General features: G+C 40.2%; 1 protein-coding gene and 2 pseudogenes across 4 annotated transcripts in view; all 3 read right to left on the reverse strand.

The window, feature by feature from the left end:
- Prlr (prolactin receptor) overlaps positions 1 to 22,222 on the reverse strand; it is a 175,520-nt gene that overhangs the window by 17,001 nt on the left and 136,297 nt on the right. The window lies entirely within an intron of this gene.
- Positions 6,489 to 11,828, reverse strand: LOC101696591 (afadin- and alpha-actinin-binding protein pseudogene; annotated as a pseudogene).
- On the reverse strand, positions 12,767 to 21,979 carry LOC101711405 (ribosome production factor 2 homolog pseudogene; annotated as a pseudogene).

Raw genomic sequence — 22,222 nt, forward strand, 5'->3', positions numbered from 1 at the left:
TTTCCCCAGAGATGGTGAGTGGTTCTCCATCTCCCACTGCATACCACTTAATGGACACCCTTTGAAGGCTTCTTGAACCTACCACTACTTCTTGTGAGACATACTCAGAAATAGAAATCTTAGTGACAATAGAGGTTTGGGGTACAGAGGTACCATCATGAAGCTCCTTTATATTAAGGGTCTTGGTTCAATAATGAATCTTGGTTCACTAATGGGTCCTGTGAAGTAGCCATGTATTGTTCTTTAGCAGACCTTTCATTTGCATTTCCAGTATTCCTTCCAAATGCCCTTCCTGCTTGGCCATTCTAAACCACCTGTTCTCTCTAGCCTCTCAATGTCCTCTGATTTAAGTCAAGTGGTCAAGGACTCCTAATAAGTTTAAAATTATTCTGACTACTTCTGGAGCACCTGCTATGAGAGAGGCACTGAGCTAAGTACGTTATTAATTTGAAATTCATTTTGTCCTCAAAACAACCCCATGGATAGGTACAGGTCACTAGCATCCAATTTTAATAGATGAGGAAACTAAAAAACAAACAGGTGTAGTAGATTGTCAGCCACATGCTCATGGGAGAGAGTATTGTATTCTGGTAAATCTGAGGACATCTGATAAATCATCTCAATTTGATGGATGATGCAATTATTCTCCCATGTGAAAAAAAAAGCAACTAACCTGAGGTGAGCAACACATCAGTCCTTGGGTGAGCATGGAATCCTGGCAGGAACAGAAAATGCTAGCGCTGAGAAAGATTATCTCACCTACTGATTTATTTATGCTTGAGTATCTCAAAAGCTGTCTGTCTTTTGAATCCAGCCTCATTAGATACACCTAATCCAGAAAGAGCTCTTTGTCCTGACATCTGGTGATCTCAGCCTGGCTTGGAAATGAGATTTCGCCCATGGACTGAAGACTCTTTATAATATGTCTTTATACTCTGTTGGGCATTGCATCAAAATGCTTAAAATCAACATGCCATAAATCACACCTATCAGGTGAGAACATTTGCAATCCAGATAGCTCTGCCAGAGCACGACTTCATATATTTTGAACAAGAAATGCTGAGATGAGTAGGATGGGCACAGGCAGTTGATTTAGGCCTCTACTTATACTTCTTTGTGGGTTGGGGCAGGATCAAAGAAACTATGCTAATTAAAGATTTTCCTATAATAATGCTTTTAGGAAGCATTTTATGTACTAAAAAGAAACAATTTTGCTCTAGGATTTCTTGAGACATATCCGGGATCAGTCACTACTATATGCTTTCTAATGCCTAAAACCTTCATGCCAGGTAATTAGACATACTCATAGTCATATTGCAGCTGTGTTTCAACAATGATTTCCCAATTTATTTTGCATCTCAGTTCCCAGCGAAGGAAACATCATTGGATAACTATACCTTCAGAAATAAAGATAATGGCAACTACTCATGCCTAGGGAAGCTATGCTGAATGTTAACCCTCATTACATATTGGGTGAGTCCTAGCACTAAATCAATCTCCTACTGACTTACTGACCAGTTTTTACGGCAGGCAGACAGTAGGATGAGTATGAACTTGGCTTTTATCTCTTTAAATCCATTCTCCATTGCAAGAACTTGAACAAATATAGGCATGGCCCTCCTTATTTACCAATTCAATTTGGGCTGGAACATCCAATGAGGGTCCAAGTTTTTCATGATGTTATAGATGCAATTGGCTCCAAATATTTGGAGTTTAGGTAGCAGAATATCAGCCTTGCATACCCAGTCCAGGGCCCATCAATCATCTGAGGCTTTGCTTCTCTCTAGCTCTCTGGATAGGACTGTGGTTTAAAAATGAACAAATAACAGTTTCTCTAGAATGAGAAACTGAAAGTGTAAATAAGGACTAAAAGGTATAACAGATAATGTGAAATAGGAAGAAAAGGGGCAAAGGGGAAGGGGAAGTGGGAGGGGTAGGAGAAAGGAAAGAAGAGAATGGAATCAATATGAGAAAATGAAAAAATGGAAACAAAGTCTTTGTAAATAGAGAGGGCTGGAGGGGTTGAAGGGAGGGCAGGGGAATGGGGGAAAAAAAAGAACCAAGAGAGACTATGTCAAGGTGCAAATTTCCAATGATGAATGTAACTGTATTGTATACCTAAAATGTACCAATAAAATTAATAAAAAAAAAATAAAAATGCACAAGTTGTGGGCCGGGGATTTAGCTCAGTAGTGTCACTGCCTGCCTCGAATGTGCAAGGTCCTGAGTTCGATCCCCAGTACCAAAAAAAAAAAAATTCACAACTTGGACCTGAAGATAGGTTCGTAACAAATCTGCAGCCCTCACACCTTGCCCATGACTTTCTGATTTGGTTTCTTCTTTTCTAAATCCCCAGAGACTCACCTGTCTTCATATTCTTCCCATTACGTTATTCAAGTATGCCTTCCTACCATGCTGTGGTAAGGACACCCCATTCTTCCTTGGGTTGGTCTGTATCAATGCTGATCCTATTTAGGCTCACTCTTTCCAAAAGCCTCCCTTCATCGCTTTGTTTCATTCAGTCAAGTCACTTCCACAGAGTCCAGCAGTGGAGAAAGATTTCTAGCAGTCCACAGCCTGGCAGCACGCCCTTTTGAGAAACTACAACCATTCTGCACAGATGGAAAATCATGGCTGTGGTTCCATGGCCTGAGCCAAGTCCACTACTCACATTAAGGAGGGAATGCCATAAAAGGAGGCAGTGTGGCTTTCTGAGAGCTCTTAACACCATTACTTCCCACTGTCAACCCCTCATTCCTCTTGGTTAGGCTTCATCCGCATGTTCTGGCCCACTCAGCCCCTGGGCTAATCACTCTTGAATGCCAACAGTCTCAGCTCTCCCATTTTGTGGGACTTCCTTGCAAGATCTAGTGCTGTGTGATCTCTGTACAGCATGGTCTCTGCCCCAATTTCCCACCTCATACGCCTCTGTGGCCCCATTGTTCATCATGGCTTTTCCAACTCTAGAAATGGACCTCACATGCCAGGCAGGGATTCTGAGGGTCTTTTCAGCTGTTAAAAACCCAAATCCTTGATGGACAAGCAGGCACAATGCAAGTCTTTCTTAAAGACTGACACACATATGCTACACATAAATGATAACTATTCTTCAGTAACCTATCAGCAATTGAATATGCCCATTGAACCAGGCGTGTTAAGAAATAGCACTAATAGACCCCCAGAAACCCAGCTCTTGCCTACTGATCGCTGCTAACCTTCCCAATAAGTGTTACTCTCCTGACTTCTAAAACTACAATTAATTTTGCCTACTTTTGAATCTTATGTATAGTAAATATAATTGCACATTTTAGGACTGTGTGTTTGTCTTGTCATTTCACATTCTATGATTCATTCTTTTTCTTACATGTAGTTTTTACATAATTCATTTTCACCTCATCTCATTCATCTTCATTCATATTTCCATGAATGAAATACCATAATTTATATATTCATGCTACTGTTGGTCGATATTTGAGTTGTTCCTAGGTTTTGGCAAATTTTGGGCTATTCTAGGACTGATGAAGATGCAAATGATAGGGAAACCCTGCGCGCCTCATAATCCACACCAACTTCAGCTGCTCACCATAAAAGATTAGCACACCACTGCCCATGCTTCCTGATTATTTACCTAAATTAAATTTTTAGTGCCTTTCTTGTCCTAAAAATGCAAAAAGTCTCATTTCTTGCAAATGAATTTTGTGTACATTCACCCACTGTTTTAACGGTCAGGTACTTCCTTAGGTGCTCTGTTTGGGGTTCTCTTCCTGTGGGATCTCCTTATCGGCCCTGCTCCACCTGAGTCTTAGGTGGTCTGAGGCTGAAATGACAAGGTGAGAGCCCCACATGTGTCCTTTCATTTCTGGGAGTCTGTTTTTTTTTTCCAATAGAGAATTTCAGCATTTAACTTGGAAAACAAAGGACATAATGTGCTCAGGGTGGGGAGAAGAATAGGAGGGATTAGCTATTTCACACCAGGCTAAAGATAAAGACAGTTGTATACAAGCTCTAAAGTTAGTGGTCAGTGACTGAGGAATGAATAAGAGAACAAGTGAAGCCCCAAAGGTGAAAAAACTGAACACAACATTAAGTATAAATAGGACACACATGTGTAAATACCAAATAGTTTCTCTAGTGTGAGAAACTGAAAGTGTAAATAAGGACTAAAAGGTATAAGAGATAATGTGAAAGAGGAAGAAAAGGTGCAAAGGGGAGGAGGAAGTGTGAGGGGTAGGAGAAAGGAAAGAAGGGAATGGAATCAATATGAGAAAATGAAAAAATGGAAATAAAGTCTTTGTAAATAGGGCTGGAGGGGTTGAAGGGAGGGCAGGGGCATGGGGGAAAAATAAGAACCAAGATGGATTATGTCAAGGTGCAAATTTCCAATGATGAATGTAACTGTATTGTATACCTAAAATGTACCACTGAAATTAATAAACAAAAAGATATGTGTGACAGTCAGTTGTGATATGTCAAACTGACTGGATTAGGAAACACCTACCAGATTACTAAAGCACAGTTCTGGACATGTCTGAAAGTGTTTCAAGGGATGTTTGACAAGTAGGCCAGCAAACCAAGGGGGAAGACCCATCCTAATTGTGGGTAGCACCAACAATAGCATTGTAGCCTGGTTGGAATAAAAGGGAAAGATAAAGGAAGTGCGTGCACCTTTTTAAAAAGCTCCAGTCTGCTTGATAGGTGTGTCTTTTGCTGCCATCACCTGTGGCTACCAACCTCTGGTCTTTTTAGTCTTTTAATGCAGGCTTATACCGGTGAGTCTCCACAGAGCTTCCAGGTCTTTGGTCTGAGACTGGTGCTGCATCCTTGGTCCTTCTTGTTCTGCAGCAGCTACTACACCTTCCAACTTTACAGCACGCAGACCACCATTATGGACTCTCTAACCTCTGTTTCTGTAAATTTACCTAATAAATTCCCTTCCATAATTATACATAATTTTTTCCTATTGATTCTGTTCCTCCAGATAACTTTAGCCAGTGTAACTCTAACACACTGTGAAACAGGACATCTGTGTGCAGCAGAACAGGTCCTACACTGTGATCAAAAGTAACTCTTGGAGCCAGTGTCCTCTGTAATGTTTGACAAGAAAATCTGAACTGATTTTAAGGAGAACGTGGCAGCTGTTCTTTCAGGCAGACATCTAAAGTTGGTGACATAGTGTCAAGTAACCCTAGCCTGACGATGGACAGAAGAAGCTTCTAGCTCTTCCTGCCCAGCCAGTAATTAGCTTTGTGCAAATGTGTGCCCCCAGCAATGAGGGTTTCCTTGCTTATGGCCCTGGTGGCATATTTACACATACATCCATGAGTGTTCACAGGTAGAACCTTGCTCATGTGATCACCCATTATTATTTTTTATCTCTGCAATTATGAAGTTTACATTTTGTTGCTTCTTGGGTAGGTTTCCCTCCTATTCCTCATTTTGAAATACTCTTTTGTGGAAAACATGTGGAACTTTCCACAAGTGAATTATTTTTATATAAGATATTCATCACATTCAAATCTATCAGCTTCATAGTGACATTATGGCTGTGTGAAAGTTACTAGATAGTACAAAGACTGCTTTAAAATGCCCACCTCTGGTTTTAGAGACCTTACTTCTCATCACCCATAAAGCTCAAAGATCCCTCAGAGGGAAATCTGTGCTCAGTGAAGATGCCTGGAAGAGGAGGAGTATGCAGGGCAAGGTGATGGCTGGGTTCTGCAAAAGCAGATGATTAGCAGAGAGGGCATCGTCCAAATGGGAGTGGCTCAGGGTTTGTGCTGCACAGGGGACTTCCGTAGAAAGATCTGGCTTTGAATTTAATTTGTGTAAATTACTTCACTGTAGTGTACGTGCCTTTGGACTGGAGACAGTTTAATAGAACAAATGTGGTGAGCTTACCTGTGACCGGAAGTGTCACTTCTAAACCCTATTACACCAACTCTACTCACTCTCCACAGCATGCTAGCAACATCATTTACTTGAGTGAGATTCTTTTTGCTTGGCCTTTTTGCCTTAAAGGCAAGAATAGGAGCTAGGTCTAAAGTGCATACTTTGGACAGATGGTTGGCCTGATTTCCAGAGGAACTAGTCCCTCATGAGACCATCAATCAATAAATAACAATTATGAAGCACCTGGACATTGTACATTGTGTTTTGCAGTTTACAGAGCTGTTCCACACACATGGTGGCTTCCAATCCACATTCATATTACAAGCAAGGACACTTTAAGGATCCATTCCTATGCCCTGTCCATAATGATTCTGATTTTCCTGACCCTCCCTATCCACAGGTTCTGCATCTGTGGCTTCACCAATCCCAGACTGAATGTATTTGGAAAAAAGTTGCACTTTACTGAACATGTACAGACATTTTTTTGTCATTATTCTCTAAACAATATAGTATAAGGGCTACTTATCTAACATTTACTCTATATTAGGTATTACAAGTAATCTAGAAATGAAGTATAAGGGAAGATAGTGTAGGCTATATATAAATACTATTCCATTTTATTGAAGAGAGGTTTTGTATCCACAGGGGTCCCCTGAGGATATCAATGGACTACTCTGATTGGTTCAGAGTTGGGCCAACTGAGACATGATCATTACAAAGGCTCTCTAGATGGTTCTAACATGCAGCCAGGGTTGAGATCCACTGACCAACACCATGACACCTAACATACAATGCTTCCCATAGGAGGCCCTACTGACAGGAGGAGAAACTGAGGCTCAGAAAGGTAACCTGCTCAGCCACCATTGCATATGGCAGCAGCACAACAGCAGCATGGATCCAGACCTGCGATCCTGAGTCTTGCTTCAAATTAGCAACATCTGGGGCTGGAGATTTAGCTCAGTGGTTCCTCCACCTGCCTCAAAAGCGCAAGGACCCGAGTTCCATCCCCAGTACAAAAGAAAAAAAATTAGCAGCATCAAAGATAAAATGACAACATTTTTATTTTCATGGTGATCTATAGTTTATAAAGCACTGACACATCATTATTACATTTTATTTTTATAATAACTCTGTGCAGAGGGCAAGACAGCTATTATTATGAGTACATTATTGGTCCCATTTCACACTCAAGAAAATTGAAGCTCAAAGGAGCAAGTGGCTGAAACTAACAACCTACTTTAAAAGCCTCCAGTGTTTTCAGAACTGTGGTAATAAAATCTGCAAGACATTATAAGTGCCAGGCACTATCTTGTTAGCTTGCTTCACCTGAACACAGTCCAAGTCCAAGCATAGGTATTATTACTCTTGTCACACAGATGAGAATGCTGAGTCTCAGAGAGGATCTGGGAGTCGTCTAGCATCACACAGTTAGAGAGTGGCATATGGAGAGAGAGGAAATCAGCAGTTGAGTTGTGAGGTCTATGTTAACCATATGTTTTCCACTTCAAGTGGCTACAAAGGACCAATGGCCCTTACCTTCAAAGATTCCCCAGGAGTACAAAACCCACCTGGCCATGGGGAATGGGGACAGATAAGACTTTGGGGTCATAGGTGAGAGGATCTTGGGGCTAGAGATTCTGAATACTCTGAGTCAGCCCTTCTCCTAATATTGAGACAACTGGGCATATTCTGCTACCTAAAGGTGGCTGTAATGTTGAGTGACCCTCCAGTAGCAGCCAGTATTCCTGGGTCATTGTTTCTAGTCTATTCTGCCTGCTACGGCTCACCTCAGATCTAATGACTCAAAATCTTTGAAGGGTGGAACCCAGGTAGGGGCATTTTTAATGAGCACATAGGGGATTCTCATTCAAGTTGAAGTTTAAGAGCCCCAGCTGGAACTGAAAGGAATGGAGAAGGAAATTGCCAGTGGAGACAGTAGAGTGGCTGCCTTTCCACAGGAAACACATTTAGAACTTACATGGAGGCAGTGAGGCTGTGAGTTGATCAGATTCTCACATCCAACTATTTTCTCCTCTCAGTCATACAGGACATATAGGATTTACTTATGTATCCTGTTGGCAGTGTGGGGAGACAGGCCAAGTTCCTCTCACTCCATATACCATTCACTAGCTGTGTTACCATGGATCACTCATGAGCCTCTCTTCTCAGTGTTCTCATCTGTAAGAGGGAATGATATTAATATCTCTACATTAGGCTTGCTGTGAGGGGAAACCAGTTAATGAAGCAGTGTCTGGCATGAAGTGCTATGGCCAACTGCCTGATGGGAGAATCTTTGGAACACTGAGGATGGGCCATATGTACATCTTGGAAAGTTGACAATTCTAAGAAAAGGTTCTCAAGAATGTGTCAGAAGCACTTTTCCTCTCTAATTCCTGCTCTTCACCATCATTTCTGTCAGGATACTGGAAGTCAGATCACAGGGCTGGTTAAAACATGTAGGGTCCATTAGAATTTATTCTCCTTTTCTCTCTTTCCATATAATTTAAGTTCAGTTCATTGTCTCTATTATAATTTGATAGGTCAGTGATTGTGATTCTGAAAGTGGGCAGGAATGATACACTTCTAGTCTAGTCTTAATTTTTCACATATTCATTCTTTCTCTCTTCTCATATTCTCTCTTTCCCACTAGTCACTCTCTTTCCCAGATGAAGTTGAGGGATTCAAGGTCCTAACTGCTCAGTGTGGTCAATAGACGGGAGGCTTTGAGTTCCACTCTGACATCCATTGGCTCATGACATGAATGAGTTTGTTGTTCAGCTTTGAAATTTGAGGTTGGGTGCTGTAATGGCTATCTTACTTAGCCTGACTCATCTAGGGCCAGTCCAGAGGCACCCAACACAACCTAATTTAGGTGGTAACTACTGCATTAATTCTTTGCAGATTGTAAGAGGCAGCACAGCGTCCTGGGGAGGATGTGCCCATCCACTGAGTGTGCTGTGAAGTATATCTAAAGTTCTATCCATGTAATCTTTTTACCCGGACACGTACCTGCCAAAGTCCCCTGAATTCCTACTATCTGAGCCCCTTCTTTGACTAACGTATGGCAATGCTCAAAACCTACACATCTAAGAGACTAAAAGCTTAATTTATGAATACCAATTTATTTATGAGATAAACTTGCTGGTACTTCTCTTTTTAAAATTAAATTTAATGGTACATTTTAGGTATACAATATAATGACATTCATCATTGGAGATTTGTATCTTTACATAATATATCTTGATTCTTATTTTTTCCCCATTCCCCTGCCTTCCCTTCAACCCCTCCATCCCTCTCTATTTGCAGACTTTGTTTCCATTTTTTCATTTTCTCATATTAATTTCATTCCCTTTTTTCCTTTCCCTTAACCCTCCCACTTCCCCTTCCCCTTTGCACATTTTCTTCCTATTTCACATTATCTATTGTACATTTTGATCCTTATTTACACTTTCAGTTTCTCATGCCAGAGAAACTATTCACTATTTACATATGTGTGTCCTATTTATTTCACTTAAGAGTATCAGCTCAATGTGCATCCATTTAGCTATAAATGTCTCTAATTTCTCATTCTTTATGGCTGAGTAGTACTCCATTTTATAAGAAAACCACATTTTCTTTATCCAGTCTCCAGTTGATGGGTAATTGGGCTGTTTCCATGTTTTAGCTATTACAAACTGTGCTGCTGCTATGAACATGGGTGTGCATATATCACTGTGGTATGATTCTTTTTTTTTTTACAAAACACATAAATTTTACTTTATTTAAAACATATGAAGAGGTAATTCCAAAATCACACTAAACATAATAAATATAGAACTTGCTTTGTTAAAACCCTACAGTATACATTAAGTAAAGGCTAAACTTCCAATGCCAACTATATTTGGGACAAAAATTAAACATTTACAATCATCAGTTTCCTAAAAGTGCTATTTTTAATGCTTATAAAGAGGAAACTCATTCTAGTGCTTTTTTTCCATCCAAACCTCTATACATTCCTTTTTTCACAGAGCCAGATGCTTCTGTTACTAAAGGGACATAGCCAAAGCTTTTCTATCCTCTTACATAGATTTACCATTTCAGCCTTTGGGGGCGAAGACAGGGAAGTCCAAACAAACAACTCAGACCATTCTTAAATTAACAGAGATGACTCACTTTATGACACACCCTGTTTCAACTTCAATGAGATAAATTTGATGAATATGTTAGTGAAAAAAGTTCCCATCCACACATCTAAGGTAAGTCGTCTTTTTCCACCTGAGAATTTGCATAGGTCGAAGAGCATCCATTGTAGCAAGCTTCCTGTGGTCTAGGCCTGGATCCCATGCTCCATGCCTGATTGCTACATTTTCTTCCAACCCGATTTGTTTTCATTTTTTCAGGAGTTATATTCAGTACATTGACTGAACTATGTTCAGATACACAGGAACGTGTCTGGGAAAAGTCTGAAGTAGTAGAAGCAGGCAGAGACTTAGTCATTTTAGATGTGCAAATTGGAGACCCATGAGACACGCTGTGAGGCTTCTTCTGCGGTGGCCTTGAGCGCACTGCAAGATTGTCGTGATCAGAATTTCCTGGGAAGGCACTGAACAGTTTCACATTTTCTGAGTCCTGGTGGTCAAAGGTAGTCATATTTAAAAACTGTTGCTTTAACCAACTGGCTCGGTCTTCTTCAAATGCCTTTCTCTCCAATCCTAGGTGAATAGCCACTTCTGTAAAGCTTTGTCTTTCTCTCTCAAAATGCTTTTTTTGCTCTTTAAAAAGGGACCATTCTTCTTTAAGGCCTTCCTTGTCTTCCAACAAATAACAGTCTCGTAATAGTGAAGTGGTATCATCATCACATGCAGTAGTGAGCTGCTGTAAAAGTTGCTGCTGCGTTTTAATCATTTCTTTACATTGTTGAATTTCTAACTCCAGTTTCTCAGTTTCTTGTTCATGGTCTTGACGTGATATTACATCTTCATCGTTAAAACCTTCTAAGTGTACCTTTGAAACTTGGTTGTCAAGTTTTTCTACACAACTTTTCAAAATTCTCCACTGTTTTCTGATGCTGTTTGTAAGTTGCTCTCTCACAGTGTCACAGGAAAGGTCCCACATGCTCTCTTTACTCAGTTCCCCTGCATCTTCTTCAACACCAGAGATAACAGTTCCTGTACTTTCATCTGCTCTTTCTCTAGGTTTCTTCTTTTGGGGAGAAATAAGGGAAATCATTTCCTTTTTCATTTGCTGAAGAACCTTCTTAAGTTCAGCATTTTCCTTTAGGGTTTGTATCTGACAGTATTCATAATCATTCAAGAGAATTTTATACATTTCATCTTCCTTCCTGGCTTCTGTTTTCCCAGTCCTCCAGGAGCCCCGTTTTCCATCTGCTCTGCCCGTGTAGCTTAAAACGTCCATGGCTATTTTCTAATCCTTTTTGTTCATAACAAGTTGATGTAGATGTTCTTTTAATTTATTATATTCACGCTCTTTTCTTTTCATATCATGATTATACTGAGTAGCTCGACTTGCAATGATATTTTGTAATTTTTGTACCTCATCCTTCTCATTTTTCAGTAGCTGATGCAAATTCCTGTTCTTGAATTGTAACTGCCTGTCCCTCTGCTGAAGCCCAATAATGTCCCTCCTGGAAGTTTCCAGTTGTTTCTTAAGTTTTGCTAGCAGCTCTGAAGATGGTCCGTATCAATTCCCAGTTCAGATTCTGTGTTTCCACATTTTCCTGAGCGAGCAGGTTCTTCCACTGAAGTACAAATAGCTCATTCATACAATTTAAAACAGCAACTATATTTAATTCTCTCTTTGCTTCTTTACTTTTGGGTTCTTCATACAATGAAGGAAACCTGAAAGTAGTCAATTCCTGATCAAGATATGAAATACTTTATTCAATATTCTCTTCTGTGCAGAAGGCACTGAAAAAAACTGTGTACATTTTTTGATAAAGGAATTGAAGTACACAGCACTTGCTGTAAGTATAAACCTGATAGAGACATCTTTGTTTCTGAGGTATTGAGAGATATTTTTGCTTTCTCCCCACAGACCTGGATCTGTAACAATCATCCAATCTCCCATAGCAATTTCCAGAGCCAGGGTACCTGAGGAACTAGTTCAGCACTGAGACGTGTAGCCAGTTGCTATCTCTCTTCTGTGTAGGCATCTTCGTCACTGCCCCCGGAAGTGGCAGGGAGTCATCCCTCACGGCTCCCACGTGGGTCTGCCGCAGCCCAGCCCAACAGCGCCCAGCCGCCCTCGCTCCGCCCCTCGCGCCCTGTATGATTCTTTTAATTCTTTTGGGAAGATATCCAGCAGGGGAATAGCTGGGTCAAATGGGACCTCTAGTCCTAGTTCCGATATCAGAAAATAGACAGCCCTTGCTCCTGGGTAGGAAGAACCAATATAATGAAAATGGCCATACTTCCAAAACTGCTATATAGATTCAATGCAATCCCATTTGAAATTCCAGCAGCATACTTCACAGACCTTGAGAAAACAATCCAAAAATTCATTCGGAACAGGAAGAGACCTAGAATAGCAAAAGCAACTCTAGGCAACAGAGACAAGGTAGAGGGTATCACAAACCTCAACTTGAAACTGTACTACAAAGCTACTGTTATAAAAACAGCATGGTACTAGGGCAAGGGATTTAGCTCAGTGGTGCTGCCACCTGCCTCACAAGCGCAAAGGTCCTGAGTTCTATCCCTGGTACAAAAATCCAAAAAACCAAAAAACCCCAGCATGGTACTGGCAAAGAAACAGACCCAAGGATCAGTGGAATAGATTAGAAGATGCAGAAACAACTGCAGACACACTTGGTCACCTCATCTTTAACAAAGGAGCCAAACACCCTCACTGGAGGAAAGATAGCCTCTTTAATAAATGGTGCTGGAAAAATTGGGTTTCAGTTTGCCAAAGATTAAAACTAGACTTATATTTCTCACCATGTACAAAACTAAAATCAAAATGGATTAAAGGTCTAAATATTAAAACAGAAACACTAAACCAGCTGGAAGAGAGGTTAGGTAGAACTCTCTCTTTTTTTTAACTTAAATTCTTTTATTGGTACATTTTAGGTATACAATATATTTACATTTATCTTTCGGTGCTTGTACCTGTACATGATGTATCTTGGTTCTTTTTTTTTTTTAACAGAAATTGAATTGTATTGAAGCTTGATGATTCCCATAGTAAATAGATTACAATAAAACTCTAGTTGTTGGCTAAGTTCCATTAATTTTTTTTTAATTCTCTTTGACTTTTTCTCCTGGTCATCTGTTATCCTTTCTGCAGGTCGCTTCTTCAATCCCTTCATTTTCCTTGTTTGTAGTTTGCTTAGGTCTTGTTTCTGCATATGAATCCTTCCATAAGTTGTACCAAAAGTATCATGGAACATATTTTTCTTCTTCTTTGGTTATAGCTTCAAAAGTAAACCTTCCTCTTCAGAGCGGTGAAGTGCAGAACATACTCTAACCCAGCCAGGTGGATATTTGCCACTGTGGGGGTCTCTGAAGAAATCCATAAGAAGACTTTTTAGTCTTTTGTAGTCTTCTGTAGTGTCAAAATCATCATCAGCAAATATTAACATGGGTTTTGTTCCCTTAGGACATTTACTATTCTTAATATCTCTTAGAGACACAAATTTCTCAATACCTAATTCAATCATATCCAGCACATGGTAGTCATACATACGACTTATTACTAGGTTATTGGGCCGCTTCTTATTATGGGATCCAAACATGAATAAAGAACAATCTGACTTCTTTGAAAAGAACTCCAGTGATGTCTGATCCTCAAATGGTCTTGTAATATATTTCTTTTTATACAGAACGCCATATGGTTTTTTCAGTGCATATATGTCTTTCAGTACTTGTGTCACTGTTGCATTTGCATTTCTCCCTTTGATCAGCATAGCATTTTTATTATTTTCACTAAGTTTTGGTTCTCCTCAAGGAATCTCTTGGCTCTTTTTGTTTTTGGCTTTTTGGGGTTTTTGATACAGTCCCTTGAACTCGCAGCGACCCTCCTGCTTCAGCCTCCCGAGTGCTGGACGTGTGCCACCACGCCCGACTCCAGACGTTTGTTAATAGATAATTCCGTCCAAGACGTCCATTGCTACCACCTCAGTCCAGCCAATACACATGCACTGCGCGAGTGCGCGAGATAGTGCGTGCTCGGGAGGCCTTGGTTGTTATTTTTTCCCCATTACCTGTGCGCCCTTCACCCTTCCACCCTTCCCTATTTACATACTTCGTTTCCATTTTTTTTTCTTTTCTCATATTTTTTCTTTCCATTCTTTCCTTTCCCTATCTCCTCCCACCACTGCTACCCCTTTAGCACTCTTAAAGATATTGGTGTAGGAAAAGATTTCATGAACAAAACCTCAGTTGCCATTGAACTAGCACAAAGAATCAACAAGTGGGATTTCTTCTTATTAAAAAGCTTCTGGAGGGATGGGGATTTAGCTCAGTGGTTCTCCACCTGCCTCCCAAGCACAAGGTCCTGAATTTGATCCCCGGTTTGAAAAAAAAAAAAAAGCTCTGCACAGCAAGAGAAACCACCAACATTGTGAAGAGACAACCCACAATGTGGGAAAAAATTTTCACCAGCTGTCCCTCAAACAAAGGTCTACTGTCTAGAATATATAAAGAACTTAAAAAAAATCAGACCTCCCAAATTTAAAGACCCAGTCCAAAAATGGGCATCTAAAATGAACAGATACTTCTCAGACAAAGAAGTAGAAATGGCAAATAAACATATGAAAAAATGTTCAACATCACTGGTCATTCGAAAGATGCAAATGAAAACAACACTGAGATTCCCCCTTACCCCAGAAATAATGACTGCTACCAAGAAATCAACCAATAACAAATGCTGGCAGGGCTGTGGGGAAAAAGGAAATCTCCACTGTTAGTGGGTGTGTGGACTGGTGGTGGTACTTCTCTTGAAAGGGTCTGGAGTGGAACTCAGGTCAGGTGAGACACTGAATATCTAGAATCTATAGAGACAATAGAGACACTGAAATGATTAGAATTAAGCTCTAAATCTGCACTAATATAGCAAACCACTAGCCACATGTGGTAATTTAAATATAAATCAGTTGAAATTAAATAATATTAAACCTTTAGGTCCTCAGTCACACTTGGTACATTTCAATAGTTACAAGTGGCTAATGGCTACCGTATTAGACAAAGCAGATCTAGAATATTTCCATCCTCACAGAAAGTTTTGTTAAACTGGAAGTGGTGATCACACCCATAATCCCAGCTTTGGGAGACTTAGGCAAGAGGATCTCAAGTTCATGACCAGCCTGGGCAATTTAGGGAGACCTATCCCAAAACAAAAATACAAAAGGGGTTAGAGAAATAGCTCAGTGGTAGACAGCCCCTAGGTTTAAAAGAAAAGTTGTATTGGACAGCACTCCTCTAAGCTGAGTTGGTCCTACCAATGGCAAGCTCTAGAAAATAGAGGTAGCCTAGCATCACAAGAATAGAGAAGAGTAGGAAGAGAACAGAATATCAAAGTGAAGGTGAAAGGGGACCAGAGATAAACTGCTTTCCCAAGGACCCAGCCCTACAACAAAGCTCTTGAAAATAAAATAAAATAACTTCGAGGCCATCTTCTCCATTGTCTGGCATCTGGCTTCTGTGGGCTCCTTGTAAAGCAAGGGACACTGTCCTGTGTCCCGAGAGAAGAGGGACTCAGCACATCACTGACAGACAGGAGCAGCACTCTGGTGGCACCAGGTAGCAGTATCCAAGAGATCACTTAGAGCTGGGAGTTTCCATATCAGAAGACATTTAAGGGAAAAGGAGCATCTTCTCCTTCTGGAACTTGACTTCCACACAGTCTGAGTCATGAGAAACTTTTAGGGTAACTGTCTCCTTTACTGATGACACTGGAGGAGTGATTGTTATTCATATGGTGACAGAGGCCTCTACTTGCATAGCATTTTGCAGACATATAGAATACTTTCACAATGATTATTCATTTCATCCTCACAACAGTTGGCTGGGGGAAGTAAAGCAGACACGACTCTCTCCACTTGATATAAAATGAAACTGGTGCTTAGAAAGAGGAAGGCATATGTCAAAGTCAATGTGGCTGTAATGGAAAAACTGGCTCTAGAAACCACCTATTTCCTGATGCAAAAGATACAAGGAAGATGATACTTCCCTGGCTCCCAAAATGCTCAACTGCAGGGAGTAGGAGAACCTTGGAACTACCAGTGGATTTTGTTTTCCAGAAAAGTAACCAGAACAGTAGATTAACGTTGCTCATTTAGAGGTCTTTCCATAGTCTGTGGCAAAATATTTATGACTTACTCTCAATGGCTCACAATGTACGGGAGCCACTTACATAGTTGGTTACATAGTTGGTTACATAGCAGATCAGATTCTGTATTTTCCTTTGACATAGCAGGCATATAAATAAACAGATCTGCAGAATAATTATTGGAGATTACATTAAATCAGCCACTCCAAAAAACAGAAAAGAAAAATTTCAAAGGATAGTCAAACAAACAAAGATGAAGTTATCACTTTAATTGTACCCAATAAAGCAATAACCCTAAACACACACTCTTTTCCTTCCCTTTACAGCAACATTTCAATACTTCTCTGCCAAAATCCACCTTTTTCTTTTCTTTTTTTTTTTTTTTTCCTCTAAGGCATTAGATTTGAAATTTGGCTCCCTGATAAACTTTTGTAAACCCCACCTATCCAGTGCAAGGGAGCCCTACAGAAGTGCTTTGCTGATGGGAGCTTTCATTCCTCCTAGGGCTGCAAAAGCAGAGACTACAACTCCCTCCACCCCCATCCTCCTATAGCCCCAAGCTGCACTTAGGCTGCTTTAAACTGCAATTAATAGCATTTCATGGCTAAAAGTAGATTCAATACTGGGCATGTAATGCTCACCTAAAAGAAATCCTGAGAAAACCAGTTCCAGGTTTGATTTAGCAGCTCATGATCTCTCCAAAGAGCCAGAGAGACTCCTTCCGCTCTCTTTTCACTAGCAGGGAAATCTTTACCAGCAGCCCCAGAAAACTTCTTCCATGTCTCAGTGGCTAGAACTAAGTGGGATGGGAACTCCCATGCCAATCACAGAAAAGGTGAATGAGGTTACCATGATTATTTGCTTAGTCTGACATGCTCTAGAGCTGGACACTTGATGTCTGACAAAACTGGACTCCACACAAAAGCAATGGGAGAGGTTGTGTTTAGAGAAGCAGCCAGCAGTGTCTGTTAGACCCAGTTATACATAGAACCCAAGGGGCTCTCTACTCCTCAGCTGAGGGAGCCACCCCAAAGCAGACCCCCTCACCTCTTTGGGTCAAATCTGCACACTTCTGCCTTTCATGGCATCTGTAGAGCTTGCTCTTACTACTGGGGTCATTTATGCTTAATTGTTTCACTAGATTTCCTCTTCACCAGACTAATCCTGTACTAAAAGGTTATTGTAGCACAACATGGTATTCTCAGGGCCTGCTCCTGGCTGTTGGATCAAAGGAAGAAGGAAGGAAGGAAGGGAGGGAGAGAGGGAGTGAGGAAGAAAGAAAGGACACTCCAGCTACTAGGTCAAGCCTGTGGTTTTCTGAAAACGCAGTAAAAGGCCTGGATTCCCTGCCCCTCTCCCATTCTTACTCAAGAAATTTGCTCTGGGACTATTCGCTTCCCCACTTCCAGACCTGCCTAACTAAGGACCATGGCCATGACCTCTCTAATTGGACAGGTGGCTTTTTTCTAAGGGAAGCTGAGAAAAATGGAAAAAAGAAAAAAGTGAACATGAGCCAGTAAGACAGACGACAAGCAATTATCTTGCTAGATAAGTAGCCCAGATGTTTTGAATGAAGAAGCAAATTTGAAAGAACATCTTGTACGTGGGTGATAAAGAATGACTCAGCCAGGTAGAGACAGGATGTGCTTGTACAAGATGGAGCTCAGGGAAAGGAGAAAGGGGACTTCAGGACGGGCGCTAGCATTTAGGAAGGAGGAGAGATACTCAGACTTCTTTGTTCTAGACTTTTCCAGCTCTTTCCCTCTTTACCACCCTTTGAATTTCCAGTTTCTCTTAATTTGCGTAACAAGGACCAACAAAAGCTGGGGGGCCTGAGTGAAACAAGCACCCCACTTCTCAGAGAGAACCCTGTTGAACTTAATAAACTGTTCAGTAATAAGATGGGCCAATTCTTCTAAAAAGGACATTCTTCATGACATTGCTTTTCACACACTTGTCAAAAACTGAAAGCCAAATAATGATTGGTTTGTCCCTGGATATTTTCAATAACCCTCAGAGGAGGTAGCGAGGGAATTCAGAGAAGTGTGAGCAATTTGTGAAAACAAGTAAGCAGACTGTAGGACTTCAAGGACTGTTGGAATCATTCCCTATGGGCCAAACATGCGCTCAGCTTTGCACAGTGACAAGCACATGGCAGTAGGCTGTCAATCACTGCTGAACATTTGCCACAAACATATGAGTAATTTCTATATTGCCTTTAGTGGGGACCATTTCCATGTATTTGTACCACTGAAGGCCAGGTTCTCATAGGGGGCTGTTCTTGTGCTGTTAACGTTTTTATTGAGATTTTTTTTCCTCAACTACAAAAAAAGTAACAACACATTACTACATTTAGGTATGTAGGTACTTTCAGTTTTTCTTTATATATATATATGTTAGAATTAGGATCAAACATATATTAGAATTAAGATCAAACACATCAGCTTCCAGTGCCCAATTCTTATTTTTTTCATGTTTCTACACTATTAAAACTCATAACATTTTTAAAGGAAAAATAATATTTTTGTATGTCTATTCCCTGATCTAATTAAATAATCCTTTATGATTTGATATTTATATTTTCCCCAATGTTTTGTATTTATAAATAGCACTGAGGGTGATCTCTTCATTCAGAAATATTCTTGTTCATATTTGTTCATTTCAAATAAATTTTTGGAATTGTGTTTTATGATTCAAGTTGTATCTAACATTCTTTATATATTGAGAAATGTTATATGAATTTAAAAGACAAAGTGTTGCCCGTACCTTACTATCTAGTAGCCAGAAGCATTTGCAAATTTAATTATATCATCCTTAAATCTTCCAGAGTTGGGAAATCAATGAAATGAAATATTTTATATGAAAATACTTTGAGTGCTAAAAATTCTATTAAAATACATGTTGCCATTATTATCAATTTTTAAGCCACCCATGATGAAAAAGGCATTACCTATTCAACTAAATATCCCAATGATGAATAGCCCTTTAAGAGTGCAAAATCCTTACCAACTTCCCTCTAAAGGCAATGCCTCTGATAAGCAATGTATTTTATTTATTCAGAATCATTTATTAAGCCCCTACTATGGATGGAACTTTGTATTAAGTTTGAGGAATCTGAACAAACATAGCGTCAGTGAGCTTCTAACCCAGGGATGGGGTTGTACTGATGCAGGGGAGGATTCAGAAAGATAAGAAAGTTAGATTTATTATCAGTGTTACTAGGATAAGGTCAGGTTCTGGACATTTTGGTGGTGGGGGATCCTCCAATTTTGGGAGACCCAAGAAGTCTTTCCTTCAGGCAGGGATTGAAGTAAACTTTCTACCAAGTGACTATGTACCAATCCTTCTTTGCTCTGAAACAATATAAAAAAAATCTCATTTTCCCATCAGATACATTCCTGCATAGAAAGAGAGCCATTTTTGTGGAGTAAAAATTTTAACACGCTACATGACAGAAACACTGAAAGCCCCCTGAGGTATTCTGCTTACCATTAGAAATCATCCTGGCATATTGGTAAATGAGACATGCAAGCCAAGGCTGGCTGAAACATTGCTTGGGAATGCAGAAGGGATTTTAGAGACTGGTGAGTGTTATGGGTTGTATCTATATGTGCCTCTGTGACTCATGCAGTCCTAGGTGGGGCTTTTCATAGGTGGCTGGATCTAAAATGTGTGATACTGGCATTAAGGGTGTGTGATTACTGAATTAGTCCAGGGATTGGTTAGGCACCTGCCCTAAGCCAGATAGTCTAGGTAGAATATAAAAGTGGGCAGAGAGAAGCTGCTATTGTCATTGTGGCTGGCTTACTTGCTTTGGTGGTTTCTGCCCACCATGAGCTGTTTCTCCTCTGTGACGCCTGTCTGCCATGCCACCCTGCCTTGGATCCAGCCAATTATGGACTCTACAAACTGTAAGCCAAATAAACCTTTCCTCCTTTATCTTTGTGTGTTGGGTATTTTGTCTCAGCAATGAGAAAAGTAACTAAGACAGTGAGGGTTAATAATGAGAAAAAAATACAGCAACTGATAGGAGAGAAGGTTTGGAGGAGAAGGCAAAGATGCCTTATTTTGTGGTTTTGATCTGAAATATCCACAAAACTCTCATCACTCAGAGGTAGGGCTTTGGGAGGCTGGTTGGATCATGGGGATGCTATGGTCATTGGTGGATTCATCCACTGGTGAGTTTAGCACCTAAGTGTGATGTTGGGAAGTTGGGCCTGGTTGGAGCCTGGTCACTGACTTTGTGACCTAGAAGGGTTTATCTCCCTTTGCAGCTGCTCCTTTCTCTTTCTGCTTCCTGGCCACCATGACATGAGCTATGGCAGGCCCTTCAGCAGTGCCATTTCTGTGTTTGAGCCTGCCAACTATGGACTGAAACTTCTGGAACTGTGAGTCAAAGTAAACCTCTCCCCCTTTAAGCTGTGGGTGTTAGGTATTTTTTCTCACTGACAAGAAAGTGACTAAGACACCTTATAAGGAATTTTGCCAAGTGTTTGCTGTGAAACGTGATGTAGAACCCCTCATCTCTGAATATAAAATTCTTGCTCTTGTTAATACATGAAGTGATGAAGGGATGAGTGTGGCTTTCAGCTGGGTGGAGGGTGCTTATTGGAAGCTGTCATGCCTGGTTACTCATCCTTCGTTCTGCAAGCATTTAAGTGCTACTCTGATCTTAAAACACCTGTGCTAAGCAAGAAACCATCTGAATTGCACGAAAGTGAACCTGACCAGCTGTTCTTTCCATATTGACCCATGGGGTCCAGTGGGGCTTCACATGCCTGGGTACATGCACCTAAAAAGCTTTAAAGGAAAGATGAGGATTGTAAAGAGAGCTTTCAGGTAAGCAAGGACTTTCAAAATTGCGTCCCTGAAACCCAGGTGTTGGTTAGCCCCTCTGCTCAGCCACATCTAGGGAAAATATCCCAAGCCATCCTATATTGACAGCAAAGCAGCAAACTTCCTGTCCAAGTCATATTCCTCTTATAATAGTAAAAGTCATTTCTGTCTCTAAAACTGAGCTGAGCACAGTATATGAATGCAACAATAGGATATCTGGCAGGTAAAGGGTGAAAAACCTCCATGGATAAACTACCAAGAAGACAATGCTTACACACTTTTGACTAACTTTTTGAGTATTGATTTACCAATCTTTCTCCCCTTTTTCGTAGTTTCAGAGAAAGGTGTCTGGAGGACATACTATTGATTATATGCCAGCTAAACAAGAGGCGTTATTATTGTAAAGCAGTGAGTTGACAGTAATTTACTGGGATCTGCCAGGCCAATGTCATGGTGGCCAAAAATGCAGATATGTACACAGGGCCATTATACTTCCTTTGGCCTAGGAAGCCTAGTAACCAATGGGGAGTTAGGCCTTCTGTTTGTTGGTATTCACCAGTGTCATAACAGATTCAATAAGTAATATATAGAGAGACTCTGTTATAATTGACAATACCACTTGTCTTTTGAGATGCTAAGAATACTATATTTTACTAAGTGCTATTGTCTTACTTTGGAATACAGATATGTACCACCATTTTAAAATTATTTTATTAGTACATTTTAAGTATACAATATAATGACATTCATCATTGGAAATTTGCATCTTTACATAATCTCTCCTATTTTTCTTTACATAATCTCTCTTATTTTTATTCTTTACATAATCTCTCTTATTTTTCTTTACATAATCTGTCTTATTTTTCCCCTTTCCCCTGCCCTCCCTTCAACCTCTCCAACTCTCCCTATTTACAAAGACTTTGTTCCCATTTTTTCATTTTCTCATATTAATTCCATTCCCTTCTTTATTTCCTCTACCCCTCCCCACTTCCCCTTCCCCTTTGCCCCTTTTCTTCCTATTTCACATTATCTATTATATCTTTTAGTCCTTATTTACACTTTCAGTTTCTCACACTAGAGAAACTATTTGGTATTTACACATGTGTGTCCTACTTATTTCACTTAAGAGTATCGCCTCAATGTGCATCCATTTAGCTATAAATGTCTCTAATTTCTCATTTTTTATGGCTGAGTAGTACTCTATTTTAATAAAAAACCCCACATTTTCTTGATC

This window comes from Heterocephalus glaber, unplaced genomic scaffold (genome assembly GCF_053883595.1).
Source record: "Heterocephalus glaber isolate CG9 unplaced genomic scaffold, H.glaber_assembly_v1.0 deba00001538, whole genome shotgun sequence".
Classification (NCBI taxonomy): Eukaryota; Metazoa; Chordata; class Mammalia; order Rodentia; family Bathyergidae; genus Heterocephalus; species Heterocephalus glaber.